Here is a 24208-nt window from a genome sequence, read left to right as displayed (position 1 = left end):
TTCTGCTTATGGCGAGCCAGTTATCCCAGCACCATTTATTGAATAGGGAGTCATTCCCCATTGCTTGTTTTTGTCAGTTTTGTCAAAGATCAGATGGTCGTAGGTGTGTGGCTTTATTTCTGGGCTCTGTATTCTGTTCCACTGGTCTTTATGACTACATTTATCTTCTATTAGTGTGCATCTACAGGAAAGCGTATGTCAGAACCAGTGACATTAAAACAGGCTTCCGAGACACACCCGGTTGATAATTTGAGAATTGCCTACACTGCTGGATTGTTAAGATATGTTAATGACCTGGTTTCCATATTTATTTTTAAATGTTTACACCAAAAGAGAAAAGATGCAAAGTATCACTTTTTTTGTAAACATGAAAATTACCTCCAGCACTAGGCTCTCCCAAGCAGTTATCACAGTGGGTGAGCCAAAGGTGGAAGGAAGTTAGTGTTCCTTGATTTCCGTTTTCAATTTTATGGCCAAATGCACAAAATAGGAAATAGACATGAGAGGAGGTCTTAGAACCATGCAGGTGTGACCCGGCACGGTGTCGCACACTTGTAATCCCAGCATTTTGGGAGGCCAAGCCGGGCAGATCATCTGAGGTCAGGAGTTTGAGACCAGCCTGGCCAGCATGGAGAAACCCTGTCTCTACTAAAAATACAAAAATTAGCAGGGCATGGTGGCGGACACCTCTAATTCCAGCTACTTGGGGGCTGAGGCAAGAGAATCACTTGAACCTGGGAGGCAGAGGTTGCAGTGAGCCCAGTTGGCGCCACTGCACTCCAGCCTGGGCAACAGAGTGGGACTCTTTGTCTCAAAAAAAAAAAAAAAAAAAAAGAGCTGTAACTGCAGGTGTTGACTCACTTTCCAGAACTTCTCTGGAGCATCCTGTTTTTCTTGGAGACCTCTTTTCACATGGGACTTCCTTCTTGGAGACCTCTTTTCACATGGGACTTCCTTAGGCCGAAGCGCTTGGTTGCCTTCTCTAAAACACGAGCTCCTTCCCTAGGTGACCTCAGCTGGTATGGTGACTTCGTATTCGCATTAGTTGCCTGTGGAATTGTTACAAATCACCACAAATGTAGTGGCTTAAAACAAAAGAAATTCCCTAACAGTTGTGGAGGCCAGAATCCAAAATCAGTATCAGGAGGCAGAAAGCAAGGTGTCTGCATGGCCATGCCCGACTCCTTTCCTCTTCCTGGGCCTGGTAGCTGCCACTGCTCCTTGGCATGTGGCCTCATCAGGTCAGTCCTCAAGGCCAGCGTGTTCAGCCTCTCTGTGTTCCTCTTCACACTGCCTTCTGTGTCAAATCCCCCTCTGCCTCCCTCCTCTAAGGACACCTGTGATGACCTTTAGGGCCCAGCTGGATAATCCAGCATCATCTCCCTGTCTCACGATCCTTACACTCATCTGCAAAGACTCTTTCTTGCCGTAGAAGGTAACATTCATCTGTTCCAGGGACTCGGCTGTGGATATCTTCTGGGGCCGTTTTCAGCCTCCTGCACCATCTCTGTGCCAACAATTCCTAATTTGATGGCTCTAGCACATCTCCTGTGCTGCGGGTCACTACCCACTATCTGTGGATGTCCCAAATGTGACTCTCCTGATTCCCAGAGGGCAGCCATTTACCCAGATGCTGGGCCAGGAATTTAGGAGCCATCACCCTGCCTCTCCCCTACCTTCTGCCTTTCATTCAGCTCTAAGTCCACCTTCAAAATGACCCCTTCCCCACACCTCCATTTCAGGGCCCCAGGTGTCTGCAGAAGCCTGTGAATGGACTCCCTTATCCCACTTCCACAGATTTTCACTCCATTACCCACTCAGCAGCAGGGTCAGCATGGAGGGGAAACTAGATCATGTTCCCTTCTGTCTAAACCCCATGAGGCCTGACATGGCTTTGAGGACCCCAGCGGGGCCCTAAGGATGTGGCTGTGCTGTCCCCACTCCAAGTGTTCTCCTGTCAGTCCTCCACTTCACACCGCTGTCTTCTTTCCACGTGATCCCCATTCTACCAGATACTCTGCACCCCCAGTCTTGACCTGACTGCCTTCTTACCCTTCGTTGGTCCTTATTCTCAAATGTCCTTGAAGCAAAGGACCCCCGACTCCTCACCCCCAAGAAGTGCCCCTTTAGTCTTTAACAATCCCCTTCTTTACCTGTGTTGCATTCCCTACATTCAGTGATAACGTTTGTGGCTTGCTAGTTTCCTGTCTGTGTCCCTCCTAGACTATAAGCTCCATGAGGGGAGGGATCTTGCTTGTCATATGCAGCACTCTTCCCAGCACCTCTTGGCCAATATATAATTAATCCCTCACAGCTTCAAGAAGCCTACAATATGATGTCTTAAAAAAAAGAAATTAGCTTTCAAGACATGAAAGAACAGAAAGGAAACTGACTAATATTACGAAGTGAAAGAAGCCAATCTGCTAAGGCTACATGTTGTGTGATTCCAACTATATGACACTCCAGGAAAGGCAGCACTGGGGACAGTACAAGGGACAGTGATTGCCTGGGCTGGGGGGGTGGAAGGGTGAATGGACAGAGCACAGGATTTTCAGGACTATGAAACTACTCTGTAAGATACTATAATGATGATTATGCTTAATGTTGTACATTTGTCATTATACATTTTTCAAAAACCGTAGAATGTACAACACCCAGAGTGAACCTAATGTAAGCCATGAACTTTGAGTGGCAATGATGTGTCAACGTAGGTTTATTGATGGTAATAAATGTGCCTCTCTGGTGTTGCATGTTGACCGTGGGGGAGGCTGGGCATGTTGGGGAGGGGGCAGGGAGCATTTGGAAATTCTCTGTATATTCTGCTCAATTTTGCTGCTCAAAAAAATAGCCTTGCCCAGGCGCAGTGGCTCACACCTGTAACCCCAACACTTTGGGAAGCCGAGGCAGGCAGATCGCTTGAGGTCAGGAATTCAAGACCAGCCTGGCCAATATGGTGAAACCCTGTCTCTACTAAAAATACAAAAATTAGCTGGACGTGGTGGCGTGTGCCTATAATCCCAGCTACTCAAGAGGCTGTGGCAGGAGAAACAAAACTGGAGATGGAGGTTGCAGTGAGTCAAGCTGGTGCCACTGCACTCCAGCCTGGACGACAGAGTGAGACTCCATCTCAGAAACTGTATAAATAAATAAAGTCTCTTTTAAAAAAATAATAACACTAATAATGCAAGCATGAGCATAATGGATCCCAGAAGTGGCAAACAAAGGTAGAGACAGACGGCTCTCCAAAGCTCTTCACAATGCAAAGTCTGGGAATTCTACTAAATGGAATGATCCTCTGGGCCTGTAATTCTTACCTGGACACAGTTTTAGACCACGTTCATCTTAGTTCTGGGAACAGCCCTCTCTTCTGAAGCTTCCCAGAATTGATGAACATTCCACAAAGAGCTGCCAGGACCAGTACACCAGGAATAGCCTCCCTCTTCTTCCCCCTGAGGCTCACCTTAAAGCCCACAGTAGCTCCTTGTTCAACCCCAGTTCCTTCCCGCCTCGTACCTCTCCCAGTGGCTAGGCCTGTGTGAGTCCAGCACAGGGTGTCTGTCCCCAGGCGCTATGGGGCCTCTGTTCCCTCTATGCCAGTGCACACCAGCCTCTGCCCCAGGCTGCACCCCACCCTCCCATGGTCCCTTGCACCTCACACCTGGAGGCCTATTTCAGGCCCAACTCCAGCAAAGCCCAGCCAGGAAAAACTTTCTCAATAGAAAAAGAAGCCAAACTTCTGCAGGCTGACTTCAAACCTGTGGTTCACAAAGACATCCACCCACCTCCACCTGGCTGGCTAGAAAGGGAATTCCAGGTCCTTTGGCTTCAGTGGCTGTAGGCCACCAGGGAAAGCTCCCCCATACCTATAGCATTGCTTGAACAGGACAGCTTGTTGACAACCCCCAGTTTCCCTTGGCACCACAACTCAGCTTAGAAGTTGGCATCTGTGGGCTGGGCACGGTGGCTCACACCTATAATCCCAAAACTTTGGGAGGCCAAGGTGGGTGGATCACGAGGTCAGGAGATTCAGACCATCCTGGCTAACACGGTGAAACCCCATCTCTACTAAAAATACAAAAACCAGCTGGGCATGGTGGTCCCAGGTACTCAGGGGGCTGAGGCAGGAGAATTGCATGAACCCAGGAGGCAGAAGTTGCAGTGAGTCAAGATCATGCCACTGCACTCCAGCCTGGCGACAGAGTGAGACTCCGTCTTAAAACAAACAAAAAAAAGACGTTGGGATCTGCTGTGCTCTGCTGAGGTGGAAGAATCATGGGTCTTGTACTCATCCTAATCCACCAGTAAACCTCCTGAAACTGCCTTCCAAGTGTCAAAGCAGCCCCAGCCATGTATCACATGTTGATCCTGTAGGCACAGTGGCTCTGCAGGTTGTTTTTTTGTTGAGATTCACTTGGGGTGGCTGGCAAAATATTAGGGAAATATTAGGAAAAGTTAGAAGATTATAGTCTCAAACCTTTTGGAAGGCTGAAAAGTTTTGATGGAACAGGATGAAGGCAGCCAGTTCATCGTGTTAGAATTTTAAATCATAGGGTAAAACACAGGGACAACAAAGCTTCCACAGTGAAGTCTGTTTACCCCACATCCCTTTGTCTCTAATTTGTTTGCTCATATAAACTTTGTGTTTGATGGTCTTCTCAGGGGGAGGTCAAATGGGAATTACCCATTAATAGTGTGTACTCTGGGCCCCAGAACCTAAAGCTTTTTATCATTCATAAAACCACTCTTTTAATCATGTTAATTATCCACAATCACGTTGACTTAGAACGTCTGTTATTACGGTCAGGCGGGATGGCTCACGCCTGTAATCCCAGCACTTTAGGATGCTGAGACGGGCAGATCACAAGGTCAGGAAATCAAGAACATCTTGGCCAACATAGTGAAACCCTGTCTCTACTAAAAATACAAAAAAAAAAAAAATAGCCAGGTTTGCTGGTGCATGCCTGTAGTCTCAGCTACTCAGGGGACTGAGGCAGGAGAATTGCTTGAACCTGGGAGGCGGAGGTTGCAGTGAGCTGAGATCGCTCCACTGCACTCCAGCCTGGGCAACAGAGTGAGAATCCATCTCAAAAAAAAGAACCTCTGCTATTAAATCTTTCCTGAATAAATGTGAGGAGTTACAGGGTGTTATGGTCGGTTAGCTGCAATTGCCCTCCGAAAGCAGCTGACACCATCCCTAGCCCACTTGGACACTGTACTGGGTGTGAGAGTGTATTCATTCACCCGTTGCTGAGTCAGGGTCTGCAGGACAGACCTCCGCAGGTGGTGACTGATGTCTCAGTTTTTAATGAGGATACCAGCTTTGAATGTTATATTTGTGTGTGCATTTTGTTTGTTACCTGTTTCTTCTTTTCGTTTTGTTTTTGTTTTCTTTTGTCTCACTCTTTACCCAGGCTGGAGTCCAATGGCATGATCTTGGCTCACTGCAACCTCTGCCTCCTGGGATAAAGAGATTCTCCTGCCTCAAACTCCTGAGTAGCTGGATTACAGGCATACACCACCATGCCTGGCTAATTTTTGTATTTTTAATAGAGATGGCGTTTCACTATGTTGGCCAGGCTGGTCTCAAACGTCTGACCTCAGGTGATCTGCCCACCTCAGACTCCCAAAGTGCCGAGGTTACAGGCACAAGCCACTGTGCCTGACCTGTCTGTTACTTGTTTCTATGAGTAATCTAAAATTTTTAAATATTTACTTTAAAAATCTCCATCTTTGAAAAAAGAGTTTTTATAGAGCTGGTCATTATTTTGTGGGTGTCAGGAAATAAGAGCATGTGTTTATTAATTTTAAAAAATTAAGATCCATAACACCAAATGGAAAAGACCATCTCCTTGCAGTGGGTTTCTTATGCATTTTAATACGTAACACTGCCCTTCCCTTTGAAATGGCATTCAGGAGAACCAATCTGTCCTAGCATTAACTTTAGTTAGCATTTGTCTTTGGCAGGAAGGCTGGCAGTCATTTCTTCTAAGTTAAATGACTGCCATTATCCAGGCCATGAGTGAAGACAATGCCTATTATATAAGCAAATTAATTCCAAGATAAAAGGGCTTGAGCAAATAGCCTCAGTTTCTAAAATAGAGACCTGGAAATAAGTTTTCATCCATTAGAAGTTGCCCGCACCTACTCTTTTCTAGCCTCGTCTCACCCCAGGGGGAAATCTTTGCTCGCTCCACCCAGAAATAATCACCCAGCAATAGACACAGCGATTGATCTCTGCTCCATGATCAGAATGGACAGACCCTGGGCTTGACGTTGAGCACGGTGGTATTAAAGTCCTAACTCTGGGCAAGAATTTCCAATTCCCTAGCGTTGATCACCTATTTGCTCCTCACATCCTAAAGTGCTCCCAAGTTTACTTACCAGGCAAATCTAAAGATGTTTCTATAGATTAATTTCTAAGAAGGATTGAGAAATTGTGGCCAAGGAAATATCATGAAATATCATCTCTATCAATGATTCCAAGTGTTCCAAGGCAGTCATGTTTCAAGGAAGGTAAGCCCAAAATAAGGAATATATTGCTCATTTTAACAAAAAATGTTTTAAGCCAATAGAAATGATAATCATAAAGGCAATGCTTTTGGGAGTAATAGCTAGGGTACTTTATAAAAGAAAACTGGCTCAATTCTAATAATGTTTTTAAGAAATAAAATACCTAGGAAAATATAACAAAAATATAAAGTGTAATCTAACAAAAGTGTAAGAGCTCTTTGCGAAAAACTACAACATGAACATGTTGTTAAGAACTTTTTTTTCTTTTTTTTTTTTTTTTGATAGGGAGTCTCGCACTGTTGCCTGGACTGGAGTGCAAATGGTGCAATCTTGGCTCACTGCCTCCCGGGTTCAAGCAGTTCTCCTGCCTCAGCCTCCTGAGTAGTTGGGATTACAGGTGCCTGCCACCACACCCAGCAACTTTTTTGTATTTTTAGTAGAGACAGGGTTTCACTCTGTTGGCTAGACTGGTCTCGAACTTGACCTCATGATCTACCCGCCTCGGCTTCCCAAAGTGCTGGGATTACAGGCATGAGCCACCACGCACAGCTGAGAAATTTCTAAAGCATTAAATAAATAGAGGGAAATACTATGTTCATAGATTGGATGACTCAATGTTGTGAAGTATCCTTAAATTCACCTACAGACTCAACACAATTGCAATCAAAACCCTCACTGGATTTTTTTTTTAGTGGAAATTGGCAAGCTGATTCCAAAACTGAATGGAAATGCAAAGGAGCATGAAAAGCCAAAGCAATTTTGAAGAACAATGAAGCTGGAAGCAATTATATGACCAGGTATCAAGACCTGGTATAAACCTTCAGTCATCAGGACATGGCGGTATTGATACAAAGACAACCCATGGAACAGCCTAATATGTCTTTGTTTTTTCCCAGGTTGTATTAGAATTTATTTACTTATTTTTATTTTTTGAGACAGAGTCTCGCTCTGTCACCCAGGCTGGAGTGCAGTGGCACGAACTTTGCTCTCTGCCACCTCTGTCTCCCGGGTTCAAGCAATTCTCTTGCCTCAGCCTCCTGAGTAGCTAAGATTACAGGCACCCACCACCACGCCCAGCTAATTTTTTGTATTTTTAGTAGAGACAGAATTTCACCATATTGGTCAGGCTGGTCTCAAACTCCTGACCTCAAGTGATCCTCCTGCCTCGGCCTTCCAAAGTGCTGGGATTACAGGCATGAGCCATCACGTCCAATCCAGGTTGTATTAGAATTTAAAGAAGCCATGATTGCTTGGAAGAAGATCCTAGAATTAATACCACCCTATAAATGACTGGAACTTAGGAGAGAGGCCTGGGCTGCAGCTACAGGTCAGAGAATAATCAGAATGTTGAAGCCTTGGGTGGTTAAACTTTCCCGTTAAGAAAGGAAGCAGAGGCCGGGCGCGGTGGCTCACGCCTGTAATCCCAGCACTTTGGGGGGCTGAGGCGGGTGGATCACGAGGTCAGGAGATCGAGACCATCCTGGTCAACATGGTGAAACCCCGTCTCTACTAAAAAATACAAAAATGTAGCTGGGCATGGTAGCACGTGCCTGTAATCCCAGCTATTCAGGAGGCTGAGGCAGGAGAATTGCCTGAACCCAGGAGATGGAGGTTGCGGTGAGCCGAGATGGCGCCATTGCACTCCAGCCTGGGTAACAAGAGCGAAACTCCGTCTCAAAAAAAAAAAAAAAAAAGAAAGGAAGCAGAGGGTGTGGTAGGCAGCAGAAAGAGAGAGAGGCCTGAAGCCATAAGCTTGTTCAGAAAGTGATATCACTTATTACTCTAAGAATATTTATTCTGAATATTGTTTTCATTAACTTCCTCTTGGGAGCTGTATGGTTTGTACCAGCTGACCAGATTAGCATTGATTTGTGTGACAGCACTAGGGCAATACTCAAGTGTTCCTTATGCTTCCTAGATAAGCATGCCGGATGAGCCCGGGCTGTCACTGATTGGGCACTGACAAAGCTAATGAAAACCTTCTAAAACAAACTAAAGGATCACTCACATAGGATCAGGTAAATAAATCAAGGTACATTCATACAAGGAAATACTGTACTGTTTATCAAATCAATAAAGGCATTTCTCAGCATGGATTAGAAAAATCACTAGGATAAATAAAACATTTTTTTAAGGCAGAGCGCAAGACAGTTTGTATGGAACCTTGCATATAGGGAAGGAGTTCAAAGTTTATTTTTGATTTAACTTTCATAATGACATATAATTAACCCCATGAATTGTTGAATGACTGGAAGCTCAAAGGTTATAGAATCTACGGCCTAAGGAGTGATCCTAGATGTTGGATTCTATTGGAGTCTTATGCAGAATCTGACTGTTAACATCATCCTGGCCCCCTCATTCCTGGGTATCTGTCATTCTCTACTTCCCCTACCCAGAATGCAGTCCCTGGACGAGCAGCACCATCCTCTCTGGGGAGCTCGCTAAAAATGCAAAAGGCCATTTCCTACCTAGATTATTACATTCCAGCCATTATTTTCTTCTTTGAACCAGAAGTAAAGATCACTGTGATGTCTTTAACCCATAGGGTATCTGCAGAAAGTTTAGTGGTCAATGTAAAAATCAATGTGGCGAAAAAGAATTTAGGATTGCAGACTGCACGAGAACTGCTATCCACTGTTGCGTGAAGGCATACAAACCCGTGGAGACGGAAGCGATCCACACACAAAAGGATCCGTCTTCATTTCTTCTTTTCGCCACTTCATTCATGACCTTGAATTTCTGTTCATTGCTATCTATAATAAATAAATAAAGAAAATGTATTTCAACCTGAAAAAAAATTACACATGCCAGAGCACACCCCAGACCTACTGAATCAGAATCTGCATTTTATTAAAATCCCCAGGTGATACATATGCTTACTAAAGTCTCAGAAAGGCAGATGTAGGTGAAAGGTAACGCTATTGACATTGTGTTGCTGTTGACAAGATCAGGATCAGGTCATTATCATCCAAAACAAACACGAAGATGAAAGCTTACTTCTCACTCTGCAATGCAGTTTTTAAAAATGACAAAGATGGCCGGGTGCGGTAGCTCGCACCTGTAATCCCAGCACTTTGGGAGGCCGAGGTGGGTGGATCACTTGGTGTCAGGAGTTCGAGACCAGCCTGACCAACATGGTGAAACCCTGTCTCTACTAAAAATACAAAATTAGCCGGGCATGGTGGCACATGCCCGTAATCCCAGCTACTTGGTTGGCTGGAGACAGGAGAATCACTTGAATCCAGGAGTCAGAGGTTGCAGTGAGCCGAGATTTCGCCATTGCACTCCAACCTGAGCAACAAGAGCGAAACTCTCTCAAAAAAAAAAAAAAAAAAGACAAAGATAAGGATGGAAAGTTAGCTGGGCTTAACACAAAGCATCCCTAGTATACATGTCCAGGGTTAAATCGTTGAGTTGTTTTTTTTTTAAACAGGGGTTAGGAATAGAACAAAGAGTTTGTGGGAGAAGAGGTGAGTCAGAATGGACTTGGAGCCCCTCTCCCTTCGTCCTCTCTCTGTAAAGGCATGTTTCTTCAAGTGAGGTAAACACGTCATACTTTGTTAGTCTTGAATGGTAAACTAGAGCACTTGTACACAGCATATCGAACGATGTCTTACAAGAGGAAAGAGTTTTTAACCCATAAATTACAGCAACAACAACTTGGGAGGAAATCAAGGCCTTCAGCCAGGAATAAGACTCTGCAGAATGATGTCACCAGAATATACAGACAGCCATTTATTATGAACTTATTAGAAGTTAATAATAAGATGCTGGCGTTCACTCCCAAAACACAGCGAAAGGTTTCTCACCCCCTCTCTTTCTCTATCCCTTCTCTATTGAACTGGTGATCAAATTGCAATTAAATGTTTGATAATGAAAGCCCAGTGCATAATCAATTTAAAACATCTAATGTTGAAATATCTCATTTATCAATTAGAATTTGAGCTTCATGCTCTTATTTGGCAGGAAATCCCACTATTAGCAAGGTGTAATCTGGCAGAGAAAGTTTATTGAAGACAGTTGAGAGACCAGGAGGTCAAAAGAGGTATCAGTGTTCTTGATAAAGTCATACAGGTGGGCCCAGGGGCTGGAACAGACAAGAGCAAAGGGACGGCCAGGTGCAATGGCTCACACCTGTAATCCTGGCACTTCGGGAGACCAAAGCGAGCAGATCTCGAGGTCAGGAGATCGCAACCATCCTGGCCAACATGGTGAAACCCGTCTTGGCTAAAGTACAAAAAATTAGCTGGGCGTGGTGGTGCACACCTGTAATCCCAGCTACTCGGGAGGCTGAGATAGGGGAATCGCTTGAACCCGGGAGGCGGAGATTGCACGGAGCTGAGATGGTGCCACTGTACTCCAGCTGGGCAGCAGAGCAAGACTCCGTCTCAAAAAACAAAAGCAAAGGGAGAAAGCCATTTCTGTCTCAGTCTCATGTTAGGGTGATCAATTCATCCCACTTTCTTTGGTACTTTTGTTGTACTGGACCGAGCATAGAAAGTTAGCACCAAGACAAAAGTATGCCAAATTGCAGGGTCATTTATTATGCCGGCGACCACAGAAGACTCATGTCTCTCCAACCTGTGGCGTCAAAAGGAGGGTGCCAAGACTTTTTATACCCGAAAAACCACCTTGGGAGTGGGGGTGAGGAGCGGGGATGGGGATCAAAAGGCTTCAGACATTCCAAGGGCTAGTGGATTCTGTAAATTACCTCCTGGGCAGAGATGAGGGTGGGGGTCTCGGGACATTCCAAGGGCCAGGGGACTTTTGTCATTCCACTTGTTACTTAAGTGGTTTACAGAAGTCAAGATAAACATTTGTTTACACATTGTCTGGGTAGTGATAGAAGTCACAGATCTTAGTTACTTATTACAAGTCACAGGAGCCAGGATGGAATTAGCTTGGGCTGCTTATTTTGGCTATTACTGGTAAGCAAAGGCTAGCAATTCTGGCAGTTACTGATAAGAAAAGGTAAGCAGCTTTACATAGTTTGCAGAACAAACTAGCAGTTCTATTTACAGAAGCCAAGGCCAGCAGTTATTGTGAGAAGAATGGGGCAGCCGTTGCAACTTATTTTAAAAACAGTTTTGCATTTTATAAAATGGCGTTGCTCACGTTCTGGCTGTAGGCTAGCACACTTTCTCAGTTTTAATGCCCCAGAAACCTTTCAGTTCCAGGCAAACTGGAACAACTGGTCACCCCCCTAACCTGTAAACTGGGAATAACTGGCATTGGTGCAGAATGCCTCCTGGGTTCCTGATGCCCAGCGGCACGCTACAGACATTGCCAGGTTGGTCTGCAAATCCATGGTGTTGGCCAAAGCTGTCTGAAGCACACACTTTAGAGAGGAAAAACGGGGGGTGTCATTCCCCACACATAGGCCGCTAGGCTCTGATGGAAACTGTTCCAACAAAGGTGACGTTTTTGAAACCCAGCTTTTATTTGGACAAAGCCTTCTTGAAAAATCCTTGAAAATGCTTCCTGTTTTTAATAAAGGAGATCCCTGGAACATTTCCATGGGCTTTGATAGTACCCATTTTAGTTGAGTTTTTTTTTTCTTTTTCCTTTTCTCCTCATACCACATTAAACCTGGAACAAAAATACAAACCTCTGGCCTTCAGGTTGCATTCTTGAGTTCACTTTGAGATCTTTCCACAAAGGAACAGAATTAGCTCAGCCCAGCCGCAGGTTACCTGGCCTGTGGTCCCTCCCAGGGTCAACAAAGGCCACACCTGGGATTGTGTGAGCCACACACTTTTGCATGCAGGGAACTCAGATCTCTCCAGGCAATGGGGCCTCTCAGCGTGGCGGCATGCCTGGGAATCCATGGAGCTGCTTGGAATCCCAGGCAGCTCCAAGGCCTGAGCAGCGAGACCTTAAGAACTCCTCTCCGGAATTCTGCCACTGGTGCAATTTCTTGAGGCCCCCTACTTTTCTTTTCCAGGGGTTGGTCACCCAATCTTAGGGACACAAATTCTGTCAGCTCACTCCCAGCCCTTCAAGCTTGCTGGAGAAGCTGCTGCCCCACCTCTAACAGCCGCAGTCTCCCGACATTTTCCACATTAAAGTTTCTGAGATCAAGAGAATGTGGCTGAAGCCTCTGTCTGTTCACATCTGGCCACATCACTGGTTGCTCTCGAGTCAGGAGATTCCCAATCCAGTCAGCAGAGGACAGGGGAGGGTGGGATGAAGATCCTGGTCTAGCCATGGCCTCTCCATCTCCTTAGAGCAGGAGCTGGGAGAGACGGAGCAGCTCTGTCTCTAAGATTAAGCTCCGTCCTTAACCTCAGAGGGAGCTGGGCCTGGCACTGGGTGTCGCTTGTCCAGACTTTTTAACATCCTTTATTTTAAAGCTCTGCTCTCCAACAAAACCGCTATGGTTTTTTGGAGTCACTGTCCAGTATCCCAACACATTCTGTTCTGTCGAGTTTCATGGGGTCGACATGTCATGAAGCCAGGAGGAGCTGCTGAGCTCCCTACCCTGAGTTATTCATGTACAATCAATTTCCTCCCACACGCCCTATGAAAATGAAGTGTCTACCACTTTTTTACTGAATACTGTAAAATAATTAATTAATTAAAAATTTAAAAAAGAAAATGGAATGTCTCATGGGATGTTTTCCCTCCTGAGTTTCTATTTGTTATACCAATCTCATTCCCCGGGGACATTTGCCATAAATGATATTCAAGACATGTATACACATACATATTGAAGCAGGATGCAGAATGTGTTAAAAAAAAAAAAAAAAAAAAGGAAGAGGAAGTCGATATACACTTACATGTTCAAGACCCTTGGGCAGAATACATAAATATATATACAACACTGGGGAAGGGACGTGGTGGCTGAGTGACAGAGGAAGGTGTGTACAGTGGGGGAGAATTTTCACTGCAGGTCCTTTGTAGACCTCTTGAATTTCATAATATATAAATCCATGGTCTTCTTTGATAACCTACCCCAACCAATGAATGACATTTTTATTGAAAAAATATTAACAGTTTGCTTTTTCTAAATAACTGCCTAGTAGATAGACTAAAATGCTAACAAATCATCATTTAATTGAGTAGTAATGGCCTTGAATGTTTTTCAATTTTTTGTAAATTTTCTTTTTCTTTTTTTTCTTTTTGAGATGGAGTTTCGCTCTTGTTGGCCAGACTGGAGTGCAATGGTGCAATCTGGCTCACCACAACCTCCGCCTCCCGGGTTCAAGCAGCTCTCTTGCCTCAGCCTCCTGAGTAGCTGGGATTACAGGCATGTGCCACCACCCCCAGCTAATTTTGTATTTTTAGTGTAGATGGGGTTTGTCCCTGTTGGTCAGGTTGGTCTCCCGACCTCAGGTAATCTACCTGCCTCAACCTCCCAAAGTGCTGGGATTACAGGCGTGAGCCACTGGGCCCAGCCATGTAAATTTTCATTGTTTGTAAATTTCAACTCTTTTGTTCCAGTTTCTTTTGTTCTGTATTTCCTTTTATTCCTTTTATTTCTGTTTCTTTAAATTCCCTCCATCTGGTGCCATTTCTGTGTCAGGTTAAAAATCATGTTTGTGTGCTCCTTCAGTTCTTAAAAGCAAATACAACATCTGTAGCCATGGAAGCTGTATTCTGATATTCTGGCGAGGGGCTTTCAGTCCCTGGCCCACAGCTCTCCATCTGCCTGGACCGTCTTCCTAGGCTTGTCCCACCCCACCCTCCAGACTGAGGTGGAGAGCTATCTCCTGGGGTGGAGAGCTGGTCCAGGACCTGGCTCAGTGTCAGCCCGACCATTTCCTTTCTTCTCCCTCAGGATCATCATGCAAACAAGGTATGGGTATCTGCCGGGGAGTGGTTGCTTTCCACTCACCCCTCACCACGCACAGGCCCTTACAGGCCCAGGTGACACATTCAGGAAGCCAATCATTAGGCCCAGTGGCAGGGGAACCTGTCCTCACCAGCCCTGGCCGTGCGTGGCCCAGAGTGGGAGGGGAGCCACATGCTTCTACCATAACAGGGAGCCCTGGCTAGGAGGTGGCCCCGAATGGTAGGCAAGAGCCCCAGCTTCACCTGCGACAAATGCTCTATGCCTGTGTAAGAATGAAACACTCTTCACACAGAAAGTCTTTAAAATCATCAGGCACATAGTGTAAGCCTGAAACCCAATGGCTGACCTCAACATAAGTTCTTCGTAAAATGTGCACACCATGCTCACTATCCAGGCCTGGGAAGAAACAACTGTTACTCATATTACCTGCAGGGAATGTCAGAAACTCTGCTCGTAATTCTCAGATAGCATTAGTTCAAGGCATTCCTATATAACAACCTGGCAGTACAGGGAGACGTCTTTCCTCGTGACTGAGATTTTCTTGCCATTTCTGTTATAGGGGTTGATACGGTGTGTGTCCTCACCCGAATCTCACCTTGAATTGTAATAATCCCCACGTGTCAAAGGTGGGGCCAGGTGGAGATAATTAAATAATGGGGGCAGATTCCCCCACACTGTTCTTGTGAATAAGTCTCTCGAGATCTGATGGTTTTATAAATGGAAGTTCCCCTGCACAAGCTCTCTTGCCTGCCACCGTGTAAGATGTGACTTTGCTCCTCATTTGCCTTCTGCCATGATTGTGAGGACTCCCCAGCCATGTGGAACTATGAGTCTATTACATCCCTTTTTCTTTATAAATTACCTAGTCTTGGGTACGTCTTTATTAGCAGCGTGAGAACAGACTAATACGGGGTGGACCAAGTTAGTCATGTGGTTTAGAAAATGAAGAGCAGCATTTATTGCAGCTGAGTGTGTGTGGGCAGCTGTATGCATCTATGTAACTATATCCGTATACATACAGCACACATGCCTTTCTTCACGTGAGTAGACTTTGTAAAGAATTGGTGATTTGGTTACTAAAGTCCTTGCAGTGGCCCACAAATTCCCTTCAGAGCTGTAAAAGAAAAAATGTTTTGCCATTTACTTTCTCCATTAATTCATTCCACAGTTCTTTAAACGTGTGGACTCCAGAGAAAGAGACAAAGATGGGTTGTCCTGTTTCATCACTCTCCTGTTTCTTTACTGGTCTCTTCCACAGCAAGGACCCCCCATGGCTTGCGTTCAGCTCCAGGTGGGGTAAGTAGACATCTGTGGACCGTCTACTTACCCCACCTGGAGCTGAACGCAGGCCAGGAGAAGTCCCACCTGGGTCCCAGTGGCTGGCCACAGCATTCTTTTTTTGGTAAAATGTGCTCAGAATGTTAAATGCCCAGCTCTGGGAAGGTTGTAAGTTAGAGATCTCCTTTGTCCCAGTGGATTTTAAAATGTTTATTTGCATTTCCTGTGGTGTGCTGCTGGTTTAAAAGCCAGACCTACCAAGCAATTATAACATGGGGGAAGCGTGAGCTAGCCAAGCCCCAAAGTTCAGACTGGGCTATTTCCAACCTTCCCCTTAACATACCAAGGTGGGACTTCTCCTCACGTACTAATGCCAATAAGATAGCTCATGTATCTTTCCTTTCCTGGCATTTGACATAGAAGGGAAATCTCAGGATTATGTTATACCTCTCACTGGGAAAGGGTGAAGAGAATGTTTCCTTGCTGTGCCTGGCAACCCCTTGAACACACCTGTCTCCAGAACACGACACCACGGCTCACATTCCCCCTCCCCATTCTCTGCAGTCTGGTTCAAGCACAGCTTCTTACCTGATTCCTACCACATTCTTATCTTTACTTCCAAAGATTCTTTTTTTTTTTTGGAAATGGAGTTTCACTCTTGTTGCCCAGGCTGGAGTGCAATGGCACGGTCTCGGCTCACTGCAACCTCTGCCTCTGGGTTCAAGTAATTCTCCTGTCTCACCCTCCCAAGTAGCTGGGATTACAGATTCCCACCACCACACCCAGCTAATTTTTTTTTTTGTAGTTTTAGTAGGGACAAGGTTTCACCATATCGACCAGGCTGGTCTCAAACTCCTGACCTCAGGTGATCCGCCCACCTGAGCCTCCGAAAGTGCTGGGAGGCGTGAACCACTGCACCTGGCCCAAAGATTATTTGTGATAAGAAACTACACTTAGGTGGAGTAACGCCTGGTGTGCTGGCCTGTGCCTACAGTTCCAGCTTCCTAGGAGGCTCAGAGGGGAGGATCATTTGAGTCCAGAGTTTAAGGCTAGCCTGGGCAACACAGTAAGACCCCCATCTCTAAAAAATAAAAGCAATGAAATGGAGTGATGCCAGCTGTACAGTTATAAGGATGACAGTTTTCAGAGGTGATACAAAGACTGTTGGGGCTTCTTGGTGTGTCATATGGAGAGACGTAAATTTATACTTTAAAGTTTGCGGTGTGAATAAATTATAGATAAACATGTCTTAAGCAAATTTCCAACAAGAAAATCCATAGTTTTCAAAGACATTAGAGAGTGATTATTTGCATGTTAATCTTGATAAAAAGTATACAAAGGAATACAACATTATGGAAACCAGGAAAGAATCCTGCCAGCAACCTGACCACACTTAACATTTTGAATATTTATGGCTGTTCCCTATTAATCATGTGTATATTTATATAGATGGATTTACAGTTTGGAAACCTGGTTTATTTTTTCCCACTCAATGTAAATTATTTCCATGCGTTTTAAAATGTTCATATTTATAGCCAGGTGTGGTGGTTCACACCTGTAATCCTAACACTTTGGGAGGCTGAGGAGGGAGGATCACTTGTGCCCAGGAGTTCAAGGCTGCAGTGAGCTCAGATTGCGTCCCTGCACTCCTGGACAACAGAGTGAGGCGCTGTCTGTACAAATAAATACATAAAATGTTGGTCTACGTAATTATAGTGACGGTTCATTGCATTGCCATTGAACATGCCCTAATTTGCTGCTCAGATTGTCCCAGCTTTGGTCATGGGGAGCTCTTTCTGGCTGACTTCTGCCTCCCTTTGGCACGTGCCCATTCTGTTGTTTTTGAGCACTCCCTTACTTCCTGGTACTACAAGATGCTCTAAAAATATATGCTAAATCATATGGTTTTTCCTCCCCAGCCCTAGAATCAGCAATTTCTCCAAGGAGCTCTGATTCCTATTATTGAAAACTGGTGTTTAAACAAAAATCTAGGTTGGATGTGGTGGCTCATGCCTGCAATCCCAGCACTTTGGGAGGCCCAGGTGAGTGGATCACCTGAGGTCAGGAGTTCGAGACCAGCCTGGCCAACATAGCAAAACCCCGTCTCTACTAAAAATACAAAAATTAGCCAGGCGTGGTGGCATGTGCCTGTAATCCCAGCTACTAGTGGGGCCTGAGGCTGGAGAATTTGCTTGAACCTGGAGGCAGAGGTTGCAGCCAGCCCAGATGGCGCCACTGCACTCCGTCCTGGGCAACAGAGCAAGGCTCTGTCTCAAAAAAAAAAATCTAGGTGCTGGTTTCTTTGATTTTTCTCTAAATGATATTTCTTGTTCTCAGCTTTATGGATTTCTTCTCCTTATTATACTATATACAACAATTTTGTCCTTTTTTAAATATGGGGGTTTACCTCCAAATGGATTTTTTTTAGCTTCTTTTCTTTTTCTTTCTTTCTTTTCTTTCTTCTTTTTTTTTCCTGAGTCAAGGTCTGTTGCCCAGGCTAATTTCAAACTCCTGGGCTCAAGCAATCCTACCACCTCAGCCTCCCAAAGTGTGAGGCACCTGGTTTTTATACCAATTTGAAAGATTGTCAGCATCTACCAAAATTACATCTATGTATACCATATGACTCAACAATTTCTTTTCTAGAAATTTACCCCACAAAATTACATACATCTGTGCACCAAAAGACATGAAAAAGAATATCCACAGAAGCTTTATATATAATTGCAAAAAACTGGAAATAATCCAAATGTCATTCAGCAGTAGAATGGATCAACAAATTGTGGTATATTCATGGAATTTGTAGGTTTTGTTTTTTTTTTTGAGACGGCGTTTCACTCTTGTTACCCAGGCTGGAGTGCAATGGCGCAAATCTCGGCTCACTGCAACCTCCGCTCCTGGGTTCAGGCAATTCTCCTGCCTCAACCTCCTGAGTAGCTGGGATTACAGGCACGCGCCACCATGCCCAGCTAATGTTTTGTATTTTTAGTAGAGACGGGGTTTCACCATGTTGACCAGGATGGTCTCGATCTCTTGACCTCATGATCCACCCACCTCGGCCTCCCAAAGTGCTGGGATTACAGGCCTGAGCCCCATCCCCCGGCTTGTGTTTTTTTTTTTTTTTTTTTTTTTTTTCTGAGTAGTATTCCATTGAATACTACTCAGAAATTAAAAAAAAAATTCAAATATAATACGACATGAATGAGTCTCAAAAGCATCATACAAGGGCAATAGGTCAGACACAAAAGAGTGTCTGCTGTACGAATTTATAGATTTAAAACAAGCGAAAGCAATCTGTGTTATTAGAAGACAAGATAGTGATATTGCGGAAATGGCGTAGGGATTCAGCAAGGCTGAGGGAAGCTCCTTGAGTGTGGTGACCTCCGTCTTTATCTGCTGGGTCATTACGTGAGTTTGCTTTATAATCTTTTATCACATTGTGCATTTATTAAGCATTTCAAAAGTTTATTTTTTTTTAATTGCCCCAGATTGGCTCTTTCTCCAGATATGGCTCTGGTGCATGAGAAACACACTCGTGTAAGTGTTGCCCTGGATCAACTCACTCCCTCTGAGATCCTTTCTCCTTCCCTTCAGTGTTGGAACCACTGGATTCAAACAGGATGCTTTTGCAGGTGGGAATCAGGCTCCAAGGAAATTCTCTTCACGAATTCCTCCCTCAGTCTCCAGCATACCTACCATGTTTCTGCCCTGAGTGTGAATCCAAGAGCCACCAAACAAGTTCTCAGCTATTGCCTTAGAATATCTGCCTCTCCCTGTTATTGCATGCTCTCTTTGTTATCTGCTGTTTATTTATCCAGGCTTCTCAGCTGAAATTTCTGATTGAATGTCATCTAACATCCATTTCCAGAAACTTGACTGTGCTGGTCAAACAGGGTCCCAGTATTTTATTATTATTAATTGTTATTTTAATTGGCACATGGTAATTGTACATATTTATGGGATACACTGTAACATTTCAATACATACAATATGTAATAACCAAATTAAGGTAATTAGCATATCCATCACCCCCAAATTTTTATTTATTTGGGTTGGGAACATTCAAAATCCTCTCTTTTAGCTATTTGAAAATATATAAGATATTGTTAACTCCAGACACCCTACAGTGCTATTGAACTGGGGCATGTATTCTTCTAATCTGGCTGTAATTCTTCTGTATTCATTGACCAACCTCTCCCTATTCCCTCTCTCTCCTACACTTTCCTGCCTCTAGTAGCCGCTCTTCTACTCTACTTCTGTGAGATCAACTTTTTTAGTTCCACATATGAGTGAGAACATGCAGTATTTATCTTTCTGTACCTGGCTTATTTCCCTTAACACAAGGTCCGACAGATTCATCTATGTAGCTGCAAATGACAGGATTTTATTGTTTTATGACTGAACAGTGTTCCATTTTTCCAGTATACTCCATTTTCTTTAACTGTTAATCTCTTTTTGGATAATTAGGTTGACTCCACATCTCAGCTGTTGTGAATAGTACTGCAATAAACGTGGGAGTGCAGATACCTCCTCAACATACTGGTTTCCTTTCCTTTGTGTGTGTACCCAGGAGTAAAATTGCTTTATTTTTGAAGAACATCCATACTGTTTTCCATAATGGCTGTACTAATCTACATTTCCACCAATAGTGTATGAGAATTCCCTTTTCTCTGAATCCTCGCCAGCATTTGTTGTCTTTTGTCTTTTTTACAGTGGCCATTCTAACTGGGGTGAGATGATATCTCACTGTAATTTTGATTTCCATTTCCCTGATTATTAGTGATGTTGAGAATTTCTTTAGATACTTGGCCATTTGTGTATCTTCTTTTGAGAAATTTCTGTTCAGATCATTTGCCCATTTTAAAATGAGATTGATTTATTGCTGTTGAGTTCCTTGTATATTCTGAACATTAATCATTTGACAGATGGCTAATTTCGAAATATTTTCTCCCATTCTGCAGGTTATCTCTTCAATCTGCTGATTGTTTCCATTGCTGTGCAGAAGCCATTTAGATTGATAAAATCTGATTTGTTTATTTTTGCTTTTCTTGCCTGTGTTTTAAAGTCTGACACAAAAAATCATTGCCCAAACCAATATCCTGCAGCATTTCCCCAGTGTTTTCGTCTAGTAATTTGTTTCATAATTTCAGGTCTTATCTAAATCTTCAATTCATTTTGATCTGATTTTTGTATATGGTGAGAGATGGGGGTTTAGTTTCATTCTTCTGCATATGGTTATCCAGTTTCCCCAGCACCACTTTTTGAAGAAAGTGTCCTTTTCCTGTCAGATGTTATTGGTATCTTTGTCAAAAATAGGTTGGCTATAAATGCATGGATTTTTATCCAGTTTCTCTATTATAGTCCACTGGTGTATATGTCTGCTTTATGCCAGTACTATACAAATGTTGTTACTACGACTCTGTATTATATTTTGAAGTCAGATAGTGTGATGCCTACAGCTTTGTTCTTTTTGCTCAGGATTGCTTTGGTTATTTTGGGGCTTTTCTGGTTCCATAAATTTGAGGATTTTTAAAATTTTTTGTGAAGAATGTCATTGGTATGTTGATTGGGATTGCATTGAATATGTAAATTGCTTTGAGTAGAATTATCACATTGACAACATTAGCTTTTCCAATCCATGAGCATGGAATATCTTTCCTTTTTTTTTTTTTTTTTTGCATTTTCTTCTATTTCTTTTGTGAGTGTCTTACAGTTTTTCTTATACAGATTTTTCACTTTTTTGGTTACATTGATTCCTATGTATTTTATATGATTTGTAGCTATTGTAAATGGGATTGCATTCTTGATTTAGTTTTCAGCTAGTTCATTATTGGTGTATAGAAACATTACTAATTTTTCGTAATGTTAGATGTTGATTTCATACCCTAAACACCTAAGGCCTCCACCAAAACACTCTTAGACCTGAAAAACTTTACAAAATTTGTTTGTCAGGACTAAGAGTTTTTTGGTAGAGACTTTAGGTTTTTCTGAATATAAGATTATATCATGTACAAACAAGGACAATTTCTTCCTTTCCAATTTAGATGCCCTTTATTTCTTTCTCTTGTCTAACAGCTCTGGGTAGGACTTCCAGTACTATGTGGAATAAGAGTGGTGAAAATGAGCATCCACTTGTCTTGTTCCCATGTAGAGAAAAAGCTTTCAGCTTTTCCTCATTCAGTATAATGTTAGATGAAGATTAGTCACATATGGCCTTTATTGTGTTGAGGTATGTAACCAATTCATTGAGAGTTTTATCATGAATTAACGTTGAAGTTTTTTTTTTTTTTTTTTTTGAGAGGGAGTCTTGCTTTGCCGCCCAGACTGGAGTGCAGTGGTGCGATCTCAGCTCACTGCACCCTCTGCCTCCTGGGTTCAAGCAATTCTCCTGCCTCAGCCTCCCAAGTAGCTGGTACTACAGGCGCACACTACCACGCCTGCCTAATTTTTTGTATTTTTAGTAGAGATGGGATTTCACTGTGTTAGCCAGGATGGTCTCAGTCTCCTGACCTTGTGATCCACCCGCCTCAGCCTCCTAAAGTGTTGGGATTACAGGCGTGAGCCACCCCACCCAATTGGGATGTTGAATTTTGTCAAGTGATTTTTCTCTATCTGTTGAGATGATCATATGGTTTTTGTTCTTCATTCTGTTGATGTGATGTATCATGTTTATGGGTTTGTATATGTTGAATCATCCTTGCATCCCTGGGATTAATCTCACTTTTGATGCTGGTGTATAATCTTGTTAATTTTCTATTGGATTCAGTGTGCTGATATTTTGTTGAAGATTTTTACACTTACGTTCATCAGTATTATTGACCTGTAGTTTTCTTTTTTGTTGTGTCTTCATCTAATTTTGGTACCAGGGTGATGCTGGTCTCATACAATGAGTCTGGAATAATTCCCCTCCTTCAGTGTTTTTGAAAAATTTAAGAAAAATTGGTCTTATTTTTTCTTTAAAAATTTGGTAGAATGTGACAGTGAAACCATCCGGTCCTAGGTGTGTCTTTTTTGGGAGACTTTTTCTTACTAATTCAGTCTTGTTACTCATTATTGACTTGTTGAGGCTTTCTGTTTGTTTCTTCCCAGTTAAATCTTCTTTTATTTATTTATTTATTTTTGAGATGGAGTCTCACTCTGTCACCCAGGTTGGAATGCAGTGGCACCATCTTGACTCACAGCAACCTCCACCTCCCGGGTTCAAGTGATTCTCCTGCCTCAGCCTCCCAAGTAGCTGGGACTATAGGCATGTGCCACCACACCTAACTAATTTTTGTATTTTTAGTAGAGATGGGGTTTCGCCATGTTGGCCAGCTGGTCTCCAACTCCTGACCTCAACTAGTCTGCCCACCTCACCCTCTCAAAGTGCTGGGATTACAGGAATTAGCCACTGCGCCCGGCCCCCAGTTGAATCTTGGTAGGTTGCATGTATCCAGGAATTTATCTATTTCCTCTAGATTTTCCACTTTGTTAGTGTATATTTGCTCATAATAGTCTCTAATAATCCTTCTTATTCTTTAGTTTCAGTTGTAATGTCTCTTTTTTATTTATGATTTTATTTATTTGGGTCTTCTCTCTTCTTCATTTAGCTATTGTAGTTAATGGTTTGTTGATTTTATCTTTTCAAAAAACAAACTTTATTTCATTGATCTTTTGTACTTTTTTGTCTTTATTTTATTTTTTTTTAATTTTATAAGTTTATTTGATGTATTTGACCATCAGTGATTAGTTCTCATCCACATTGACTGTCTGTAGATTTTTGAAAGTGGTAACAGGTACATAGGTTACCAAAGTATGGAGCTTATTTGGTGAATCTTCATCCTCATTACGTTTTCTGGACAACCTCACACGGATTCGGTATGGGACATTCCTTATTCCTTTGGCCCAGACAGCTTTGTTGAGCCTGGTATCAATGTGCACATCTGGAGTTCCCATCTCCTTCATAGCAAATTTCTGAATCTCTTTGAGTGCTCGTGGGGCACTCTTCTTGCAGCCCACTCCATGGATGCGCTTGTGAATGCTGATGGTGTATTCTCGGTCACCACCTCGTTGATGGCAGAACGGCCCTTTTACTTCTCACCACCCTTCTTTGCAGGAGCCATCCTGTGGGGTCCGAGGTGGAAAGAAAGAGTGAGAGAAATTGTGGGAGAAGGTAGTCTTTATTTTATTTGTCTCTACTCTCAGATGTTATTTCTTTTCTTCTGCTAATTTTGGGTTGTTTGTTCTCGTTTTTCTAGTTCCTTGAGGTGCATCAATAGGTTATTTATTTTAAATCTTTATACTTCAATGTAGACACTTATTGCTATAAACCTTCCTTTAGTACTACTACTGCCACGTTCCATAGATTTTGGTATGTTGTATTTCTGTTTTCCTTTGTCTCAAACACTTTTTAATTTCTTTCTTTCTTTTTTTTTTTTTATGGAGACAGTGTCTTGCTCTGCTACCCAGGCTGGAGTGCAGTGGTGCCATCTCGGCTCACTCCAACCTCCACCTCCCAGGTTCAAGTGATTCTCCTGCCTCAGCCTCCCAAGTAGCTGGGATTACAGGCAAGTGCCACCACGCCTGGCTAATTTTTGTATTTTTGGTAAGGACAAGGTTTTACCATGCTGGCCAGTCTGGTCTCAA

The 24208-nt window shown here is 43.2% G+C and overlaps 1 pseudogene across 1 annotated transcript; it reads right to left on the bottom strand.

Annotated features, from left to right (window-relative positions):
• Positions 1–23269: 23269 nt before the first annotated feature.
• On the bottom strand, positions 23270–23694 carry LOC116552180 (annotated as a pseudogene). The gene has a single exon (XR_004269262.1). The product of XR_004269262.1 is annotated as a 60S ribosomal protein L31 pseudogene (transcript).
• Between the last annotated feature and the right edge of the window lie 514 nt (positions 23695–24208).

Source organism: Sapajus apella, unplaced genomic scaffold (genome assembly GCF_009761245.1).
Source record: "Sapajus apella isolate SASKATOON/1434 unplaced genomic scaffold, GSC_monkey_1.0 scaffold11, whole genome shotgun sequence".
NCBI classification, from domain to species: domain Eukaryota; kingdom Metazoa; phylum Chordata; class Mammalia; order Primates; family Cebidae; genus Sapajus; species Sapajus apella.
The sequence above is the reverse complement of the archived record's forward strand: the minus strand, read 5'-3'. Positions and strand labels throughout refer to the sequence as shown.